This window comes from Rhagoletis pomonella, unplaced genomic scaffold (assembly GCF_013731165.1).
Source record: "Rhagoletis pomonella isolate Grant_MI unplaced genomic scaffold, Rhpom_1.0 Rhpom_scaffold_00002, whole genome shotgun sequence".
NCBI classification, from domain to species: domain Eukaryota; kingdom Metazoa; phylum Arthropoda; class Insecta; order Diptera; family Tephritidae; genus Rhagoletis; species Rhagoletis pomonella.
In genome coordinates, this window is record NW_023458556.1 from 71,040,290 (window position 1) to 71,056,390 (window position 16,101).

Below are 16,101 nucleotides of genomic sequence, written 5' to 3' on the forward strand. Positions count from 1 at the left end.
TTTAAAATTTCGATATATCGATACTATCGATAGTGACTCTCGATAGTATCGGAAAATATCGATAGTATAATCTATCGATAGTTTTCCAGCTATACAAACAATTACTCTCGTTTCTACCAAAGTATGTCGCCTTTCGATTGCCCCTTTCTCTTTTCGTGTTCGATTCTAAATTAAAGGCAAAGGGTGAGAAAAGTTTGTGTTCGTTTCTTAAAATGCCACATTCTTGTAACATTCTCTTTGTCAGGGGAGATGGTTGCCCTGAAAATCAGATGGTTGTTTAAAACGCCAATATTATGAAATACGTGAGCTAGACAAGGACAAGAAGGCAAAAACATGCATTTTTACAGGGTTGAGTGTACATCATACACATTTTGCACTGGGAAATTACAACATTTTTTGGAAGAAGAAATCACCATTAGATTTAAGATACCACACAATTCGTTCGGCAGTCTCCCACAAAAACGTATTGTAGAAGTAATTTTTAGCAAAAAAACCGACTTACAAAAAATATATATATATCTATATATTTCATGATTCAACGATCGGATCTAAACCAAATTAGTATGGGACCACCTCTGAGACACTACCTTTCCGTTGCATCGGCTGACGTGGTCCAAAGTTATGCGGTAACATACATAAAAAAAAATAAATAAAAAAATATTTCGACGAACTGATAACCTCCTCCTTTTTTGGAAGTCGGTTAAAAAGAAAAATATTTGTATAAACAGCTGATAGAGATGAAATTTCACTTTCAAATTTGTTATGGTCAGAGCAGTGATGTCAGACATTCCCTGCACTGAGAAAAAGGATTAGTTTCGACAACTAAAGATATTTAGTTCCCCAATTTTGACAACATTTGGGAACTGTTACCAAGGATTGGGAACTATTACCATGGGTTGGTAATTATAACTAAATATATTAAAACTTCTAATATTCATCTAGGTTGTACCAAATCGTTAATTTAGTTGAAGGGTTTGGTAAATACTAATAAATATTTTTTTGAAGCATATTTCTACAAATTCCACTCAACTTAACGTATGGTTCATAAAAGGATGTCATTAAGCTCTGCTAATACAGATACGCTTTCTTTCAACACATGGTTTAGTCATAGTTACCAAATCTTAGTTGAGGCAACCACGATTTGGTTTGAGAGCGGAACATATTCATGCTTGCGAGCATGGTTGCCACAATTGGTAACTTTCTACCAAAATTGGTAACTTTTAAACGGTTTGGTAACTTGGTAACTTTTATTTAATTTTGGTAACTTTTGCAACTAAACATCTATTACTAGAAGAAATGAATTATGCTTTAAATGTGCGTATTTATAAAATCCCTTCGAGTTTCAGTGGCAGCACTACTGACACATCTACAAAATTACTTTGATAAAATTAGAGTCATCTCATATTCGAATACTAGAAATATTTGAATTACAGTGGCAGCACCAAGGGCTGCACTTCTATAACAACTTTCGAATTTTTGCGATAAATTTTGAATTCTACCCTCTCACATTTTAATACTGGCCATCTGGCAATTTTTGGTAAGGTCCATAAATCGTTTGGATTATTCCGGCACCAAAAAAAATGTACCGACATGTATTTCGACACTTACCGACATGTATTTCGACGCACAGTAAATTATGAAAAACCGGCAAAATAGCGAAAAAAATTAGCAATTTTCGCAATTTACTCGAAACGGGCGGTTAAAAGCACCCGCCACTTTTTTTTTTGTGTGCCGGTGCTATTATTCTGTGAGTCGCAGGTCCAAGTATCGGTACATTCCGAACGAAAAATTACACTGAAAATGGCACAACGCCGAAACCGGTTTGTCTCCAAACCAAATTTGACAAGGGATGATGGAAAATCTTTCCACATTACATCATATTCCTACCCTGTCGGAAACACCAACAACGAAAATGAGAATAACGGCACATGCAGTAATTAATTGATAGAAAAATATTTTCTAATAAAAAAAAAATATAATTGTCAATAGCATTTTCAATCTTGATAATTTATCAACAAAATAGATTTAAAATTCTGTGCTAGAACTGGGAGCTCTTGATAAATAACCAAAAATTTACAAATTATAAAAATATTGAATTTATTAAGTGCACAGAATCGGGCTGTAAGTATATACATATTTGTTATGAAATATAGCAGTGGTGAATATTCAGTATATTTTTTTCTAAGTGAAGAAGAGAGGATTTTGGTAGTGAAGATTTGGTAACTTTTCTTAAGAGATTTTGGTAGAAAAAAATGTTGGCGAGTGGCAACCATGCTTGTGAGCCACCCCTAAATAATGCTGAGCGCTCTCTGATGACATGTGTGTTTCACATACGAAGAGCGCCAGCTGAGCAATGCACACAGTCCCAATTATTGAATCGTTTGAATGTGCTAGTATGCCGACCGTTGCACAAAAACGATTCAATGAATGGGTGAAACACGCGTGTGGTCACAGAGCGCTCAGTGAGCTATGGCATGTCGATCACTGCGCTAGGTAGAGAAAGAAAAGTGTGTGCTATGACATGCCCAGACTTGTTTGTCTCAGTTTCAGTTTTGCCATCGCCGCGAGTTGTTTCGGTGTGCGCATAGTTATTTAAAAATATAAAGTTTGATGCCAACCGGGGTTTCTCAGTGGATATGTAGTTTATGTGAATTATAATTGGAAAGTATCTATTTAGCCAAGGAAAAAGCAAAGCAGTATACTTAAACCAGCACTTCCAGCAGATATTGACCTGGGTTTTCGCACGAATATTCCTGTTTCATATGTATTATTTACACTAGTAGCTACCCTGCAAAAAATGGGACTAATCCGGGATGACTCCGGGAGCAATTTCAAAGGAACATGCGACTAATACCATTTTTGATCTCTTTATATGGAATGAACTGTTCGCTTTTGTTCGAGCATGTCCTATGAAGAGACTAATTGATCACCTTTATACCCGAAAGGGTATAAAAAGCGACTAGTCACTTTTAAAAAATAAAAATAAAAATTTGCGCCAGCTGAGATTCGAACCGGGTTGCTCAGTTTTGTTAGGCGAATACTGTGTGTGCCAACGCCGCACATGAAATTTGATTGACTAAGTGCGTACATATCATTAAATCGTTAATAGTACCCGTTAGAGATGAGCTGGGGACTAACTGATCTCCAATTATACCCATAAGGGATGAGTCGAGACTAATTGACCTCCATTAGTACCCGTATGAGACTAGTTGCGACTAATTAATGCCCAATTGTACCCGATTGAGAGTAATCTCGGAATACTCTCTTTAGAGATTAGTCGCACAATTTTTTGCAGGGTATTTATGTAAATATGTATGTATTTTTTATGCTTAATATATGCAAATAAAAGAAGAAAGTAAACACAACAACCATCGAGTACATTTTTATTTGTGTCAAACTGAAACTTTTTTTCCAATAATAAAGTTGTTGTGTTTACTTCTTTTATTTGCATATATTAAGCATAAAAAATACAAACATATTTACATAAATAGTTACTATGTGTGTATATGGTGGTAAGAATTTCCTAAAAAGAAACGATTAAACAGGAATAGTCGTGCGAAAACCCAGGTCAATATCTGCTGGAAGTGCTGGTTTAAGTATACTGCTTTGCTTTTTCCTTGGCTAAATAGATACTTTCTAATTATAATTCACATGAATTATATATCCACTGAGAAACGCCGGTTGGCATCAAACTTTATATTTTTAAATAACCATACCCGCACCGAAACAACTCGCGGCGATGGCAAAACTGAAACTGAGACAAACAAGCCTGGGCATGTCATAGCACACACTTTTCTTTCTCTACCCAGCGCAGTGATCGACATGCCATAGCTTACTGAGCGCTCTGTAACCACACGCGTGTTTCACCCGTATACGAACCGCGGTAGCGGAGCAATGATTTCCACGCACACAGTCTCATTCATTGGCTGGCGCTCTTCGTATGTGAAACACACATGAGCTCAGAGAGCGCTGATCATTATTTAGGGGGTGCTCATAAGCATGAATATATTCCGCTCTCAAACCAAATCGATCAACTAAGATTTGGCAACTATGACTAATTCATGTGTTGAAAGAAAGCTTATCTGTATTAGCAGAGCTTAATGGCATCCTTTTATGAACCATACTTTAAGTTGAATGGAATTTGTAGAAATATGCTTAAAAAAAATATTTATTAGTATTTACCAAACCCTTCAACTAAATTAACGATTTAGTACAACCTAGATGAATATTAGAAGCTTTAATATATTTAGTTATAATTACCAACCCATGGTAATAGTTCCCAATCCTTGGTCACAGTTCCCAAATGTTGTCAAAATTGGGGAACTAAATATCTTTAGTTGTCGAAACTAATCCTTTTTCTCAGTGTAGAAGAAGCATTTGAGCCCATTTTTCCGAAAGCATCTGCTTATACACTATTTTATCTTTCATCAAATCTTTGATGAAATCTTTGTACGCTATTTTATATTGGTTGCAAACTCAGAAAAACTAATTGATGTATGTACTTATGTCGATATTACACTATTTTATTATTCACACTTGAAGCTGGCTGTGAAAGTTAGCAGCAATATAATGAAGTAAAATACTCTAACGGTATTTTAATATTACAAGAATTTCTTTGGGATTTTGTTAATAATAGTCCAAGTGCACCGTACACTATTTGTAAACAATTGTAGTACCTACACTGTTATTATAAAATTTCGTTTTTCGCGAATAAGTTCGTGATCCAAACAGATATTTAGGAAAACTAAAGATTTTTCTAATAGATTAAAGGATTTTCTATCCAATGGTACGATTATCGAATAATAGTGTAGGTGGCATTTACACTGTTACATATAAAGTCCATAAAATGCACCAATAAAAATTTGGTGCTTTTTCAAATTCAAAACTTGGAAATACTGCCTTTTGTTCGATGCTTCCTCTTTTTCTTGTCGAGTTCGTCTTGCTCTCTCATTCTGGTATTTTTTGACGTCACGGCCAGTTGCTCTCAGCTCGATTGGCGCAATCTTGTATTCTATCATTCTTGGCCTCTACCGAACATCAAAAAATGCTAAAAGAAATTAATTACTTCAAAATCACGGCCGAATTTGTACACATTTCTTTGAATATAACTTAAAATGGCTACCATGGGAAAACCAAAAAGACTGTTAGAAAAACCATGTTACTTTTTTCGTCGGTCGATTTTAGAACTGGTATAGAAAAGGGGATGCGGGGAACTAGATCCCATTTGTCGATTTTAGGAATGGTTCAGAACGATAGAAAAGGTAATGTAGCGGGGGGCAATTTCCACTTCCTAGGATATCGTCGTGTTAAATTCGTCGGTTCTTTGCATACAAACGAGATTTATCGCGAACCAGTAGTGGTTCTAGATATCCTAGAAGCGCACCAGTTCAGAACTAGAGATTTTCCCACAGGGCATTAACATGTTACACATACTGCTGGATTTTATTGATTAGACATGCATCTGCTGCATTTTCTTGTTGTATACTTCTAGGCCTCACAGCTTTTAATTTAGATAATTTTTGCGATGAAAACTTAGCGTAGCTATTATCAGATTCCTACGGCAGATCAGTCTTTTTAACATGGCATACAAGGTATCTATTAACTATAAAGCCTATTGTGGAAAAAGTATATCCCATCGTCAGTGGGACTTAAGACCCGGTAAATCCACCACTATGCGGGTATTCACCATTCTCTACATATTGGAAAAGATCAGAGAGAATGAAGGACATAAAAGGGGGTCGCGATGCCTAGATTTTGTGTCCTTGTAAAACTACACTGAGAAAAGAGTTTAGTTACGTCAACTAAATATGTTGCTCTCAACACATGATTTGGTTATAGTTACCAAATCATGGGATGAGAGAAATATATTTAGCTGACTTTTTCCGAGTGTTATAAGGCTGCACTGAGAAAAGAGTTTAGTTAAATCAACTATTTAAGTATGTTTCTCTCAACATGATTTGGTTATTTTATTTGCTTATAGTTATCAAATCATGCGTTGAAAGGAATATATGTAGCCGCGTTTTTTCTGAGAGTGTGAAAAATTACGTCGAGAGCTCCGTCAGAACAGGAATGTACTTCTCCAAGCTGTTAGACACCAAACGTGGTTTCAGAAAGGTAACAGTCCCAAATAAGAAGAATAAATTTATTTAAGCAGCTTTTTATTCAAAAAATATATGTACCCCATATTCACATAAGTATATCTAAATACATATGAATGTACGAACAATACAAACGCTTTCGCATAAAATCATCTGTTTCTTCTGCTCCTTCCCTCTGCTTCATAAAATTTTAAGCACAATTACCATTTAACAATACAAAGCGCTACTAATTATCCAGTGTCGACAGCGAATAACTTCATCAAAGCGCAAATTGAGCAGAAATTAAAGGAAATACTTGAAATTAAATGCGAATGGAAATTGGGGTGGAAAGCATAGGGAAGAAAGGCACTCGGAAAGCACGAATGACTGAGAATAAATTAATCTCGGAGGCAGCAAGGTGCAGCAGAAGATCATTCGAGTGTACAATACAACACCGAATCAATGTCTCTTCTAAAATATTCCCCTGCCGCCTTGGGATGCATTCGAAATTTTCTAAATTTTAAGCTAATTCCTAACACCGAAGCGTAACGAAAGCAAATGAGTGAATTCGATATATGAGTCACGTGCACAGACCATATAAATTAAGCACGGTATATTCGTTTAAATTGGATTAATGATAAATACTTTTTGTATAGTGTGACACTATTTGTGTCATTATATTTCATAGCTATTGACAGGCCAAAAATGTGGGGATTTTGTAGTAAAGACCAGAAAGAAATTTTAGATTTTAAGCCAACTGACTACAGTGTTGATTGAGAGCCGAATTTGCACACTGCTTTTCCTAAATTCGTTAACAAGCGACCATAGCAGCACGTGTGTGTCAAACTTAATTAATAGCAGGCCAATGAAATGACTCCGCTCATAAAAGGGTGAAATGAAAAGAACGGAGTTGTATTATACAGGTACGAAAGACCTAGACTCCTTCTGTGAATATCAGTTTACACTAAGCACTTTCTCATTGAGTAATGTATGCGTTTGGCGCGCTTCCCCTTAGCTTACATTGTAATACATATTTTCTTTACAGTTGACTTTAAGCCAGACAAACAACTTACATATATATTTGCATAAATTAAGCATTTTACTAGTGGGTGTTGAAACAATAACACATATCCATTCGAAAGTTGGCCCTGTAGGCGGCAGTCGATAGGCTTCAGATGTGGTAAGTAAATATAATAATAAACGCCTGACCAGTGGGTGGGCGGAAAGGGTTAATATATGAGCTGCCAGCATCAATTATTTCCAGCCTTCCGGGACGTTGAATTGGCGTTGATTTGATTGTGCATGCATGCAAGTAAAATCTACTCACATACATATCTTTATGGGCGCTTGGAGCTTTCGAGCGGTTGTATGGTGTATGTCTGTGGGTATGTTATTGCGGTTGCTGTGGTCCGCAAGCCGCACGTTTCTATGTTCATGTGGTAAAGTGCAGACCACGGCTGAGTGGGTCAATTGTTAGAATTAATTGGAAAATTATGCTAAGTATGATGGGCGAAACTTTAAATTGAATTTCGATACAATGCTTAAATAAAAAAGACTGTTTATTAAAATAAAGTAATTTTTTGAATATTCACATATTCGCATTCGCATTCGCAACCGCGAAGCTTCCGCATTAATTTTAACGTGCGCACTATCTTTCGCATTCGCATGCGGAGCTTTTGCGAATTCGAATATTGTACAAGTGCACTGGTAAAACGTATATCTGGCAAACAAAGTGACAAATTGTAGCCAACATTTTTTTGCCTGTGGAGATGCTACGTTAAAACTGTCCCACTACGCCCCCCTTGTTTTGTACCTTAAAGACAAATGGTGAGATCCTTCAATAGGCATTTCCAGCGGAAATGTTCGACTTCTAGCTATAAAGAGAATCGATTTTGATCGTATTTTCGATTCAAACGTACTATTTTGAAGATTATTACCTTCTGCGATGATAAGAGAATCTACAGTTTTCTAGAAATCAGTAGTTATCATAGCATATTGTATACTCCCGCGGGTTGAAATTTGCACTCTGCACCATACCCACTTGGAGCAAGAATCATATTCTCACATCCATCGTGGGCAAAATGCATACATTAACAGATTTTACCGGAATACCTGTTTGAGACTCAAATGCGAACCTCGGTTTTTATAGTCTTTGTAATCAGCTTCAGGCAAACTACGGGAGCAGACGGACTAGTTACGAAAATCGAAAGGTATTAATCTGATGCCAGCAACCCTCTGTGAATATCGCCGTCAAGTCTCATCAAAAAATTCCTTGTGGTTAAAATAATAAAATGGATGGAGTGCATATAATATACATTAGAAATCAGCACGACTTCATATACATACATATTTTCAGTTGCCAATTAAAAGTAGTATTGATTTATTTTTTAAATGTAAGATGTTCGTAATTCAGTGCTAATAATGAATGCACGACTTCTTATCAAAACCAAAAATTATTATTTCCTAGAAGATAACTTTAGCAAAGCCCTGAAATTAGGTTGCATTGTGTAATTTTATCTGCCATTGTCGTGCCTAGCAATTAACTGAAGCGAAAATCTCTTTGGTAAACTTAGCTGAGGCAATAATGAAATGCAAGCATTTAAACAGGAAAAATAACACTATGCGACAGTCAAAATCGGGATGGGATGAAACCAACGGGAAATGTTATATCGGTCAAAAACAAGTTATACGTGTCCCGGCGTTTCGCTGGGTCACGTCTAGGAATCGAGATATATGTATAACTATCATATAAGGGAAATTGTCACCTTTGGTGGTCTTTTTTTGACATAACTCGAGAACCACTAGTCCGATTTTGCTCAAACAAATTTAAAAAAATTAAAAATTATAATTCCTTTAATCTGTTCATATAACATTTTTCTATATAATCAACAGTTTTGCCGGTAAAAATAAATGTATGAAGAAAAAAATATTTTTTGCCTAAAATATTAAATTTTTTAAAACTGTTGATTATATAGAAAAACGTTATATGAACAGATTAAAGGAATTGTAATTTTTAATTTTTTTAAATTTGTTTGAGCAAAATCGGACTAGTGGTTCTCGAGTTAAGTCAAAAAAATACCACCAAAGGTGACAATTTCCCCTATATGATAGTTATATAATATATCTCGATTCCTAGACGTGACCCAGCGAAACGCCGGGACACGTATAACTTCTTTTTTACCGATATAACTTTCCCCGGTAGGTTGAACCCTTCCCGATCACTGACCCCTACTATTTGTCTCACAGTGTAATCAATGAAATAGGAATAATAAATACATACACATGTACATACCTAAATATGGTTTCTGTAGATTTCCGCCCAACTACATATATAAACTACATGTTATTTATATAGTCTGCATGTACGTCTATTTATGTGCATGAAAGTGCCAAATTTGAAATGAAGAAAGGACTGCCACTCTAATTCCAGCTAAAGACATCAAAGATCAAAAATATAAATACTTATAAATATTTACATCTGTAGGAGGGTATATGTATAAGGCTGTGAGTCAGCCTCCCCTTTTTTATTACAAGGGACAGTTAGTTCAGCGCAGACCTGAAAGTCCATATTTACGTGCAAATGCATTTGTCTGAAGCACGGCAATGTTGCCATTAGTTTTACCTGTTTGCTGTCAAGTGCACTCGAGAGTAAATAAACTGCAGTATGTATTTTCATTATTGTACTTACTTACATACATATGTATGTATGTATGTATTTAGGGTAGAATCGTCGACGAAATATTTCAACGTTGGTTGTCAGTAGAGGGAGGGGTAAATATTTATACGAATGTTCGCCAAGCCTGCATACGTATATAGATAGATATTCGCAAAGGGTCTTTTCTAAAACATTGTTTCTGTTTTTCGGAAATGCGCGGAAATATTTGCCAAACATGGGATATTTTGAGCAAAAAATATCTGTATTTGCTGTTGAATGCGAAAGGCAATTCGATAGTGCAAATACTTAGAAAAGCTATATAAATGTACATACATATGTACATACATATACATATTTGTGCAATACAATACAAAAATGTATATACAAAAATCCAGTTCTAAAATCGACAGACGCAAAAAGTAACATGATTTTTTAAATCTTTTTTGGGTTTTCCGTGTGTTCGATTTTAAAATATTTTCTAAGAAATGTGTTTTCAATTTGAAATTAAATTTGTTTGAATGATTGCAAACTGGCCGAAATTGGATTTTTTTGGCACAAATTCAAGATTTTTGTAGCAATATATTCTTGATATCAGTTATTTTTATAAAAGTACATATGTCAACTAAGAAAATTTCCAAATAACAGATTTGAAGTTTCAACCCTGTGCTTTCAGTGCGCTTTCAAAGTGTGTCGTGTGTATGATTAGCTGTTATTTTGTCAGAATTGGTGCAAAATTATTAGTCAATTGTGATGAGCTTGTGAAAGGTTGCGTTAAGATAACAAAGAAAGGCTGACTTCCAAAACGTCAATTGCTTTGCATACGTACAAAGTATAATGTTTCATAATGCCAAACTACAAAATATTGACAATGTATACTTTTCCAAAACGCATCCGAAAAGTTATCGAAACGCATCGCTAGAGCAATCAGCGCATCAGAAACAAAGTTGATGCTTCGTTTGTTATTGGTTAGCATTGGTGTTTTAAATATGGTTAAGTAGTTTTTGAGATACGCATATATAATATAAGTGGGCGGTGCCACCCCCATTTTCCTAAAATTTCTTCAATCTCACTTTTTTATAAAGAGCGATTCCCAAGTTAGAGCTGATAAAAAATTTCACGCCTATGGGAGGTGCCACGCCTCCTTGTCGAACCCCAATTTTCTCCCTATTATAGGCCCAGGTATTATGGCAATACTCTGTCAAAATTTCGTTCGATTCTGTCCGTCCGTTTAGGCTGCAACCTGGCACATACATACACACATAAATACATACATACATACTTCCACAAATATATAGTAGATATCTATCCTTCTCTTGGCGTAAAATAATTTTTGGGAATATCTCGGCCACAGGGACACCTATCGTGTAAGTTTTAAGTCCAAATATTTATTTTCAATTGGCTAAATTCTGTTCTAAATATGGGCCAAATCGGCAAGTAAATGCAATTTTATCCTGACCCCAGCGCCACCTACCGAGAAAATTTTTGGTAGGAATATTTGTTTTCGAGGTACTGATATATGTATGTTCCAAATATGAACCAAATCTGTCCAGCCGTTCAGTAGTTTAATGGCATACAATATACAGAAAACTCTATGGAATTGTGAAATTGTGACGTCTCAGCTTTCTTCATTTTTTGGCAACAACAACAAAAAGATTTGAATTTTTAAATCGAAAAACCTTCCACACAGAAGGTCCAAAAAAGTGCTTTTTACAGAATTGAAATCGGTTCAGCCGTTTGGTCAGGCATCGCCGTCATACGGAAAACATTTCATTTTTATATAGATAAGATAACAGGGTTTGCTCATTTTTCAAAAATTTAAAATTTTAAGCGAGAAACACTAGAAATCTATATATCCTCCTTACATAGAATAAAGCAAATTCGTAACTTTTTCACCACGGATTTGTGAAGATTTTTTAATAGAGGTATTCTCTTAAGGCCTGAGAATTTCTATAGGGTTGCCATCTGTCTAAAAAAAATAAGATCCGCACCGTTCGTTGGATTACAGAAAATGAGGTGTCAAATGAAGGCGCTTAGCCTCTAGATGTCCAATAATGTATTATCTTTTTAGTACGGCTGCCACCATTTTAAAAGTTATAATATCTTCACAGTTAGTTGGACTACAAATGAGGTGCAAAATGAAAAGATACGGTCCCCGGATGTGCAATAAGGTTTTATTTTTTTTGTGGGGTTGCCACCGTTTTAAAAATCACTACCATACATATGCACATGATTTTTTTTAATGACATCAGATTTGCATAGTTCATTCAATTTACAAAAAATATGGTGTCAAGAGCTTGGCCTATAGACGTGCAATATATTTTTATTTTTTCGTTTGAAAAGCCGAAACGAAAGAGTGCTAAGAAATCTTTAGTTTGAATATTTAAGTTATTTTTGAGGTGTTTGAAGGAGATTTGTATCAATCGAAATGCGTTTGAAAGGCTTTATTAGAACTATATTTAGTAGGGTTGCCACATGTATAAACAAGCAAATTCAACTAGAATTGTGGCGAGTAGGTAATTGAAATATGTATTACGATATGCTTGACACACTAAAGGGGTTTAAGCAAGTTTTAAAAAAGTTTGGAAAAAGGTTATCGTTCAAAACCAACGTTATATATGGGGAGAAAGGAAGTTGGGGCTTACGGGTTACCTGATCGGCCCAAAAGTTTTACCATAACTTGCTAATAACATGAAGAACATATGTACCAAGTTTGAAAATGATAACTTTCTTTTTAGAATTTATGCCAAACAATTTAAATATACTTTTACATAGCTTTGACTGTAGCTGAGTTGGCAGAGGTGCCTTCTGTTGGTTAGATTCCAGAAGTTCTAAAGATGTTAAAATGTTAACACAAATTTTAACGAAATTATAAAAAAGTGCAGAACGAAAGCGTATTTCAACGAAAAGCCGACAAACACATCTATGCAAAGTAAACAAGCCTAAATTCGGCAGATAAGGTCTAGTTCGTTCTGCATCCATTTTTCCATAGTTCCGACCCAGTTCTAAATTCGTCACTTTAGATATAGATTTCTAATGAAAACGTGAAATAAAATACTTTTTTTAAATATAAAATTTCGCTGATTTTGAACTGGTGGGGATCTATTTACTATCGGACTGGTTAGTTTTTGAGGATAAAAATCTAGTAGGTACGGTACCAGAAATTTTATTCATAGTTTGTACATTAGGGCGGGTCACTTTTTTTTCTATGCGCGTATAGCATAGGAGGATCCTACGTGTAATTCTAAGCAAATTTTCTAAAGAAGCTTTGGGTCTAAAATCAATCTGGAGTTTGCCAAATTACGAAAACATGTTTGGAAGAAAATGTAAAAGATATTCACAGTTGCACCCTCTGTGCCATACACATTGTGTAACTATATAATACAATTCTTGCCGAGAATTAAGTTTCCTCTTAGAAAAACATTTGAAGATTTTAATTTTCCACTTTGATGCCATCACACAATGCAACGGTGGATTAATTAGAAACGCAGCTGTTCGTAAGTTGGCAAGGGCAGAGGGAATGCAATATTGTGTCACTGCGCTTAACGAATTAGGAGTTGAGGAAGTTTGACAAATATTACAAGTTTGTAAGAAATCAGTCCATGATGTGCAACAAATTAAACCGGTAAGTGTGATGTGCGTGCAATAACGGTAAAATGGCAGGTTATTGCAGAAAATATTTATTTCCGCAAAAAGGAAAAATTATCGAGTTAAGCAACATTTGCAAAATAGTTATGTAATACTCGTACATTGCAAATTCGCATTTCAGCCAGTCGTCATCATTAATGCATAATATTTTTCCTTATTTCAGCAGTTAACTCGTTGACTGCGCTTGGAGGACACGCTTCAATTCGGTGACGCTTACAGTGGGTTTGACCATGATGCAATAATGAAAGGTGTTATACGTTGGCAACTTCTCGCTCTAATCCGCCATCTTATCTTGAACTACCTTAGGAGAAACTGTGTTGTTTCTTTGCTATTTTCACTGAACATTTCCCAAAATATTAGAAAGCAATTCTGAACAAGCTACATTGATTCAATTTTCGTTGTTCGTTTTGTTCTTGGTAATTGGTAAGTATTATAATAAAACCGAATTATTTTACAAATAAATTATAATTTTGCATTTATTGGGTCATTTCCTTAGTGTTTTCCTGACCGACCTGTGCTGGTATTGTGATTAAGAGCTAATACACGTAAGTTACAACATATTATTTTGACTTTATTGATGAACCATTCCATTTGAGCTCTTTGTTATTTCAAAACCTAATGAACCATTTATTCGCAGATTTTTCGGACGATTCTGCTGTGCTGCGTTCCTGCTCCGCCTGTATATTGCTCCGCCCGTATTTTATAGTGTTGCGTTCCTGTTGCGCCATTGCATTAGTGTGTGCGTTGTGATTTAGACACGTTGAAGTAAGTTGAAACCAGGTTTTTGTTTGTTAAAAACCTAAAAAACCATTTATTTGCAGATTTTTTTTATGCTTCTGCTGTGCTGCGTTCCTGCTCCACCCGTGTATTAGATTGCTGCGTTCCTGTTAACATACATATCGTCGCTTAAAGTACAAAACCGCGTAACTGACATTTGCTGCTAAAAATTGGATTCGCTCTCACACGTTTTTGGCTCAATCCTTATTTATATGTATGTAGATGTATGTACATGTATATCACATACAGTGCCGAACAGAAGTATTGGCACAGTGAATTTTTCGCAATATATGCAAAGTTTTTTATTCTAATTTATTTTCGATAATTTTTTATAAAAATATTGTTTATTCTACACCAGAAAACATAATGATAAAATCTCTAAACTTTGTGTTTTTTAGTGGAAGGTGTTGCTCATTTTCTCCATCCAAAAAATAATTGTCGAATATACTTTGTATGGAAGAACTTGCGTGAAAAAAATTGTCAAAAATCAACGCGATTTTCTAGCAACTTTAAACGTGCACTTTGTTATACTAAATTTGAATGGGCTATAAAACTGCATACCTAGAATTTTTCTAAAAAATCTGAATAAAAAGTTGCAAATTAGTGTGCAAATTTAATGAATTTTCCTGAGTTTTGCACAAAGTTTAGAGATTTTATCATTATGTTTTCTGGTGTAAAATAAACAATATTTTTATAAAAAATTATCGAAAATTAATTAGAATAAAAACCTTTGCATATATTGCGAAAAATTCACTGTGCCAATACTTCTGTTCGGCACTGTATATTGACTTAGATATGTATACACAATTAATGGTGTACATAAATTTTTTTATATTGAAACTAGATATGTATATAGTACATATTTTATTATTATTATTCGGTTCAAAAAAGTCCTATCTCAAATAAAAATACTTCGAAAATGTGCTGAGATAGGGTGTTTTTGAACCGAGTTCCGAGATAGGGCATTTTTCAATCAAATTCTAAAATAGGGCGTTTTTCAGCCAAATTTTGAAATAGGGCGTTGAAAAGCTTTCTGATATCGGGCGTTTTCGACCTGGCTGCCGAGATAGGTCGATCTTCTACTCAGTCATCGATATATGGTCGAAGTTTTCGTTATATGGAAGACGATTAAACACGATTTGTTTTTAATCGATTCTAAAAAAACTAAGGTAATTTTTAGCCACTTCAAACTTGCATATAATTAGACTAAAATTGAAGGGGCTATAAAACTGAGTGCTCAAAAAAATTCTAACACTTCTGAGAAAAAAGTTTGAATTTTGGGTGAAAATTTGTTGTATTTTTTGTAGTTTTCTACGAAGTTTTAAAATTGGGTTTATATGGGTTTTGTTAGAAATTCAACTTTACTTTTGTTGCAAATTCTTAGCAATAAATAAATCAACATGAGAGGGAAATAATTTCACTTTGAAATGGGGTTGCTTTTGATATGACCGATACTGTATGTATATAATAAATATAGTACAATTAAAAAAGTGGATTTACTAAAATGAACACAACGTATTAATTACAAATTCTGAAATATGTCGTTAGTTTCAAAAACAAATAAATAAGACTTTAAAAAGTAGTCAATGCTTGCTGTATGACACGAACTTGGATATACGTGGACTTGGGTAATGTATAATTCCTTATATGGTTCCTCAAAGTATCCCTTGTATAACACTGTGGAACACAAAAAAACCTTAGTGCGACTATATCAGGTTTGATAGCTGTTGGCCATACCAAATGCCTCATACTAAGATTTACTAGATCAATTCGTGTTCTCTGAGAAAAAAAATGTTCACGATCCAAAAATCTGAAAAATTTTTTTTCTCCAAATTTTGAACATTTATCGTTTTTGGCCTATATTTTGTTGAAAATACCATACAAAGCAAACATAGGGCAAAAAACAAAGAATTTTCAAAATTTTGAGAAAGGAATTTGGCGGCTATA

General features: G+C 34.8%; 1 protein-coding gene across 3 annotated transcripts in view; it reads right to left on the reverse strand.

The window, feature by feature from the left end:
- LOC118734033 (tyrosine-protein phosphatase 10D) overlaps positions 1 to 16,101 on the reverse strand; it is a 451,470-nt gene that overhangs the window by 366,079 nt on the left and 69,290 nt on the right. The window lies entirely within an intron of this gene.